The sequence below is a fragment of the Neophocaena asiaeorientalis genome, unplaced genomic scaffold (genome assembly GCF_003031525.2).
Source record: "Neophocaena asiaeorientalis asiaeorientalis breed wild unplaced genomic scaffold, Neophocaena_asiaeorientalis_V1.1 scaffold39, whole genome shotgun sequence".
Lineage (NCBI taxonomy): Eukaryota > Metazoa > Chordata > Mammalia > Artiodactyla > Phocoenidae > Neophocaena > Neophocaena asiaeorientalis.
The window spans coordinates 6,701,527-6,709,338 of NW_020175670.1; the positions used below are offsets into that span (position 1 = coordinate 6,701,527).

The 7,812-nt window shown below is 37.1% G+C and overlaps 1 pseudogene; it reads left to right on the top strand.

Annotated features, from left to right (window-relative positions):
• The first annotated feature begins 3,056 nt into the window (after nucleotides 1–3,056).
• Nucleotides 3,057–6,008, top strand: LOC112390647 (bifunctional methylenetetrahydrofolate dehydrogenase/cyclohydrolase, mitochondrial pseudogene; annotated as a pseudogene).
• Nucleotides 6,009–7,812: the final 1,804 nt, after the last annotated feature.

Sequence of the window (7,812 nt, forward strand, 5' to 3'; positions counted from 1 at the left end):
GGGCAAACAACATGAATGAAAAATATACAAAGAGGACTGTGTAGCTAATGAAAAAAATTTAAATGACCAATAATTAAAAACACATACAGGGGCTTCCCCAGTGGCACAGTGGTTGAGAATCCATCTGCCAATGCAGGGGACATGGGTTCGATCCCTGGCCCGGGAAGATCCCACATGCCGTGGAGCAACTAAGCTTGTATCCCACCACTACTGAGCCTGTGTTCTAGAGCCCGTGAGCCACAACTACTGAGCCCGCGTGCCACAACTACTGAAGCCCGCACGCCTAGAGCCCATGCTCCACAATGAGAGAAGCCACTGCAATGAGAAGCCCGCGCACTGCAACGAAGAGTAGCCCCCGCTCGCCGCAACTAGAGAAAGCCTGCATGCAGCAATGAAGACCCAACACAGCCAAAAATAAAAACAACAACAAAAAAAACACATACAAAAAAAACTATATAATATTTTCTTTTATAAAATTGGCAAAAATAAATATAAGTAATGAAAATCAGTGTGATGAGATTGTAGGACATTGCTGCTTAGAATATAAATTTGTACAATATTCATGGAAAGCAATTTTTCAATATATCATGAACCTTAGATTTTTGTCATATCTTTTAATCTAATAACTTCAGAAATGTATCATAATAAGTTATTACAAATATATAAAATGCTATATGTGCAAATATTTTTATAGCAGCACTATTTATGACAGAAGGAAATTAAAAATAATTTAAGGATTTATTCATAAGAGAATAATTACCTAAAGCATGAAATATTCATTTGGTGAAATGTTGTAGAGTCATTAGCATTTTCAAAGAATATATAGTAACATTAAAATGTTGAAGATAAAGAACTAACTGAAAAAATCCAGATAATAAATTGAATAATAGTATGATTATAATGATGTAATAAAAGCTATAACGAATACTTAGAATTATAAGAAAATACCCACATTTTACCATATTGTGTTTGGATGGTGAAAAATAGGTTATAATTATTTCCTTTATTTTATATATTAAAAATTTTTACTTTTAATAACAAAAATGAACATAAAAAAGTCAATATTAGATATAAAACTTTATTGATGAGAAATTAGATAGTTTCCTGCTAAGATTAGGAACAAAGCAAGGATTTCTACTCTCACCACTTCTGCTCAACGTCATACCAGAAGTCCTAGCTAATGTAATAAGACAAGAAAAGGAAATAAAAATTATTATTTTTATAGATCGGGAAGCAAGAAATAAGACTGTCTTTGTAGATGATGATCATTGTCAATGTAAGAAATCCCAAAGAGTTAACCAAAAAAAAAAAAAATTCTGGAACTAGTGAACAACTATATCAAGGTTGTAAAGTACAATTTAATATACAAAAATCAATTGTTTTCTTATTTACCAGCAGTGGACAATTGGAATTTGAAATTAAAAAGATAATACCATTTACATTAGCACCAAATAAAGTTAAATACTTAGGTATAAATCTAACAAAATATGTGCAAGATCTATATGAGGAAAATTACAAAACTCTGATGAAAGAAATCAGAAAGATCTAAATAAATGGAGAGAGATTCCATGTACATGGATAGGAAAATTAAATATTATCAAGATGTGAGTTCTCTGTAACTTGATCTATAGATTCAATGCAATCCCTAAAAATCCCAGCCAGTTATTTTTATGGATATTGACAAACTGATCCTAAAGTTTATATAGAAAGGCAAAAGGCCCAGAATAGCCAACATATTATTGAAGGACAATCCAGGGACTGATGATACTTGACTTTAAGACTTTCTCTAGGGACTTCCCTGGTGGTCCAGTGAGTAAGACTCTGCGCTGCCAATGCAGGGGGCCCAAATTTGATCCCTGGTCAGAGAACTAGTTCCCACATGCCTGCCACAACTAAGAGTTTGCATGCCACAGCTAAAGGTCCCACATGCCACAACGAGGATCCTGTGTACCACAACTAAGACCTGGCACAGCCAAAATAAATAAATAAATATTTTTTAAAAAAAGACTTTCTCTTAAGCTACAGCAATCAAGACAGTGTGGTATGAGCAAAAGATACACAGAGAAATGGTACAAAATAGAGAGCCCAGAAATACACCCCCATAAATATGGTCAGTTGATCTTTGACAGAGGAGCAAAAGAAATTCAATGGAGTAAGGATAGCCTTTTCAACAAGTGTTGCTGGAACAACTGGACACCCACTTGCAAAAAAATGAATCTAGTTAAAGACCTTACACACTTCACAAAAATTAACTCAAAGTGAATCACAGACCTAAATATAAAGTGAAAAACTGTAAAACTTCTAGAAGATAACATAGAAGAAAATCTAGGAGACCTTGGGTTTGACAGTGACTTGTTAGATATAACACCAAAAACATGACCCAACAAAGAAAAACATTGACAAGTTGAATTTCATTTAAAACAAAACAAAACAAACAAAAAACCAAAAAACCAAAAGCTTCTGCTCTGCAAAAGACATTGTTAAGAGAATGAAAAGATTATCCACACATTAGGAGAAAATCTGTGCAAAACAGATAAACATCAATAAAGCACTAGTATCCAAAATGTACAAAGAATGCTAAAACTCAACAAAAACAATAATAAAAAATCCAATTAAAAGGATGCAAAAAACCTGAACAAACATCTCAGCAAAGAAAATATACAGATGGCAAATAAGTATATGAAAAGATACTCTGCATTATATGTCATTAGGGAATTGCAAATTAAAACAATGAGATACTGGTACATACCTATTAGAATGGTCAAAATCCAAAACAGTGACAATACTAAATGCTGGCAAGGTTGTGGAACAACAGAAACTCTTATTTATTGTTGGTGGGAATGCAAAAACTTATGGATGATTTGGAAGGCGGCTTGGAAATTTCTTACAAAACTACTTATAAGTTTCTTACAAAACATACTCTTATCACACTATCCAGCAATCATACTCCTTGGTATTTCCCCAAATGAACTGAAAATTTATGTCCACACAAAAACCTGCACATGAATGTGTGTAGAAGCTTTATTCATAATTGCCAAAACTTGGAAGCAACCAACATGTCATTTAATAGGTGAGTGGATAAACAAAGCTGTGTAATATCCATACAATGGAATATTATTCAGTGATAAGAAGAAATGAGGTATTAAGCCAGGAAAAGACATGGAGGAGCCTTAAATGTACATTACTAAGTGAAAGAAACCAATCTGAAAAAGCTACATACTGTATGATTCAAACTATAATATATGTTAAGCTGTAAAAAGATCAGTGGTCCCCAAATACTGGGGAGAGGAAGGGATGAATAGGTGAATCACAGGGGATTTTTAGGGCAGTGAAAGGAATATTTTCTAGGATACTGTACTTCCCTGGTGGCACAATGGTTAAAAATCCACCTGCCAATGCAAGGGACATGGGTTCGAGCCCTGGTTCAGGAAGATCCCTCACGCCACGGAGGAACTAAGCCCATGTGCCACAACTACTGAGCCTGAGCTCTAGAGTCTGTGAGCCACAACTACTGAGCCTGCGTGCCACAGCTAAGCCCATGTGCCTAGAGCCTGTGCTCCACAACAAGAGAAGCCACCACAATGAGAAGACCGTGCACTGCAAGGAAGAGTAACCCCACTCGACACAACTAGAGATAGCCCACGTGCAGCAACGAAGACCCAACGCAGCCAAAATAAATAAATAAATTAATTTTTAAAAAAGAGTGAACCCTAATGTAAACTATGAACTTTAGTTAGTAATATATCAATATTGGCTTACCAATTATAACAAATATACCACACTAATGCAAGATGTTAAAAATAGGGGAAATGTGTGAGGAGGGAGTGATGGAGCATATGGAAGCTATAATTGCTCAATAAAAGTCTTTTAATTAAAAAAGGTTAATTGACAAAGGGAAGTTTTGAAATGTGTACTATTTTTTTAAATTTATTTTTATTTAACTATAGTTGATTTACAATATTGTGTTAGTTTCAGGTGTACAGCTTCAAATTCTTTTCCATTATAGATTATTACAAGATATTGAATATAGTTTCCTGTGCTAAAAAGTAAATCTTTGTTATCTATTTTATATACAGTGGTATGTATCTGTTAATCCCTTACTCCTAATTTATCCCACCCCTTCCCCTTTCCATTTGGTAACCATAGGTTTGTTTTCTATGTTTGTGAGTCTGTTTCTGTTTTGTAAATAAGTTCATTTGTGTCATATTTTAGACTCCACAAATAAGTGATATCATATGGTATTTGTCTTTCTCTTTCTGACTTACTTTACTTAGCATGATAATCTCTAGGTCCATCTATGTTTCTGCAAATGGTAGGGTTTCATTCTTTTTTATGGCTGAGCAATATTCCATTATATATATATTATAGTATATATTACTATATATTATACATACTATATACATAGTATGTCATATATACATTATATATATAATGGAATATATATATCACATCTTCTTTATCCATTCTTCTGTTGATGGGGCACTTAGGTTGCTTCAATGTCTTGGCTTTTTTTCTTTTTCTTTTTTTAAAGAATGAAAGAGAGGGCGCTGGCCGTGGCTGCAGCGTCCCTCGTATCCACTTTGGCCACCCTGCTGCTCCAGCCCGGCACAGAGCTGTTGCCTCCACCATCGCCCCTTCCAGCAATCAGCAGTCCGAAATGAAGCTGTTGTCAATGCTGGAAGGAAACTTGCCAAGCAGATCAAGCAGGAAGTGCAGCAGGAGCTGGAAGTGTGGGTGGTGTCAGGCAACAAAGGACCGCACCTGAGCGCGGTTTTGGTTGGCGAGAATCCCGCAAGTCACTCCTCTGTCCTCCACAAAACCAGAGTAGCTGCCGATGTGGGAATCAACCGTGAGACAATTGTGAAACCAGCTTCAATTTCAGAGGAAGAACTGTTGAATTTAATCTATAAATTAAATAATGATGATAATGTAGATGGCCTCCTCGTTCAGCTGCCTCTTCCAGAGCACATTGATGGGAGAAAGATCTGCAATGCTGTTTCTCCAGACAAAGATGGTGATGGCTTTCATGTAATTAACATAGGGCAAATGTGTTTGGACCAGAATTCCATGTTACCAGCTACTCCATGGGGTGTGTAGGAAATAATTAAGCAAACTGGCATTCCAACCCTAGGGAAGAATGTGGGTGTGGATGGAAGGTTAAAAAATGTTGGAGTGCCCATTGCAGTGTTACTACACACCAGAGGGGCACACGAACATCCTGGAAGTGATGCCGCTGTCATAATTTCTCATCCATACATTCCCAAGGAGCAGCTGAAGAAACATACAGCTCTTGCAGATATTGTCGTCTCTGCTTCAGGCATTCCAAATCTGATCACAGCCAATATGATTAAGGAAGGAGCAGCTGTCATTGATGTGGGAATAAATAGAATTCAAGATCCCATAACTGCTAAACCCAAGTTGGTTGGAGATGTGGATTTTGAAGGAGTCAGGAAGAAAGCCGGTTACATCATTCCAGTCCCTGGGGGGTGTTGGTCCCATGACAGTGGCAATGCTAATGAGGAATACCATTACTTCTGCAAAAAAAGTGCTGAGGCTTGAAGAGCGGGAAGTACTGAAGTCTAAGGAGCTTGGAGTAGCAAGTAATTAACTATTGTGTCTTCTGTGTCATGCACAGCACTCCAAGCTAGTTCACGAGGAAAACCAGGCTGATAGAAATGCAATATTTATTCTACTTAAATGGTTTAAAACAATGCTTTGTATTTATTTGTAAGCTTAAATGGGTGGGTATTTGCACACGTAGTTCTGCAGTTATCCACCAGGGAGCACGCCACTGTCCTGCAGGATCATGCCATCCAGCCAAGAGAAGCCATTAACCTACTGATTAACAGGGGGACACTGTTGAGAATGGCTGCCTAACTTTGTCAAGCCACTTCAGTTAAAGTTTGTCTTTTTTAGGAGGGCAGCTATGCTCACTATACCACCAACGCTGCACAAACTTGTCTTTTCTACAATTGCATTTCCCAAGTGCTATTCCAATAATGAGTTGATGCTCACTTTAGGTTCCAAACCTCTTGAGTTCAATTGGTCAAGCCAAAGGAAAAATGTTGCAAGAGAAAATTAGGGAAAAGGTAAAAAGAAAGAAATGATGGTAATTGAGTGGAAAAAAAATTACCCTAATTTAATATATGTATTGATTGATAGCCAGAAGAAAAACTACATGTTAATAGTCTCCTAAGCTGTCATTTTGTAGCTTAGTCATTAGGAAAATGTTTGGGGTTGTTTCATTTGCTATTAGCCCTCATTTTATATTCGTTACTGTTCCTGAGGTCTCCCCATTTTAGTTTTCGAGGATTGACAGTCTTATTTTATAAGTTAGTCATGTGTGTTGTCATACTTGACTTTCCTACATCCTTCAACTTCATTGTCAAAGTTTTATACTGGTGGGGGTGTCTGTATGGTTTCTTTAGTGTATCTTGAAACCTGTATTTGGACAACGTAACTTGGGCTTGATGATCATTAGGGCAGCTCGTATAAGTATGCAACTTATTTTTCCACCAAAGAACTGTCAACAGCTACCAGCTTTTCTCTGATGCACCTGTTGGCTTTCCTCGATTGATTTCTGAGAACTTGAGTTAATACTGAATTTAATCAGAATTTCTGATTAAAGGACTTTTTGCTTCGTTTTGTTTTTTTAAATAAAACACTCTGAGCGGTATAGAATAATAAAAAAAAAGAATGAAAGAAAAAACACATATGAAGAAATTTTATGACAATGACTTAATACTGAGATTAAAAATTTCTAAATATTTATGAAAACAGACTATGAATTCATGAAGTATTTATCATGACTTAGTGAATCAGGATAGGGCATCATCTTTCCTAAACAATTATCAAATATTTATTCAATATTTTACTCATAAAATGACCCATCTTAGGTCCTAGGAGAGAACTATATATATGTCCCTGCCCTCAAAGAGTATACAGTTTAGTCAAGGAAAAAAACATAATAAAAACCATAAAATGTCTAAGAATATAAATAACATCTGCCAAGTACCAGGTTAAGTGGGACAGATATACACACTCTAGGAATTCTACATTCAAAACATCACTTCATAATGCTTTGTACAAATGACAGAATTTTACAGCTGGAAGGGTCTTTAGAGATCATCTAGGTCAGCCCTTTATTTTATAGATGAGCGTTTTGAGACCAAGATATTAGAGGCCAGAATTCATCATTTAATCATTCATCTATTCATTCAACAAATCTTTGTTGACTATCTCCTATGGATCAAGCACTTTGCTGGAGGCTGGAATTTAAAACTGAAGATGTCACAGTATTCATAAATCTTATAGATTTGTGGCCACCTGTAGAGGAAAGGCCGGCTGGACGCTCTATTCTCTATATTCAAAGCTGTGGAAGGGAGAGCACACATTTTGGTGTTTAGCTGGCATCCTCTGCCACAGGAGAGTGCCCTGATCAGATCCGCACTCTAGGAGAATCACTCTGGCAGGGAGTGGGTAATCCTGGGGGCAGGGAGATTGGTTAAGAGGCTCTTCTGTTAACCTGAGTGAAAAATGATTTGGCTTGAACAAAGGTAGTAGTAGTGTAGGTGGCGAGAAAGAGACAAGTTCAATAACTAGTTAGAAGGGCTTCCCTGGTGGCGCAGTGGTTAAGAATCCGCCTGCCAATGCAGGGGACACGGCATCGAGCCGTGGTCCGGGAAGATCCCACATGCTGCGGAGCGACTGGGCCCGTGCGTCACAACTACTGAGCCTGTGCGCTAGAGCCTGTGAGCCACAACTACTGAGCCCGTGTTCTACAACTACTGAAGCCCATGAGCCTGGAGCCCG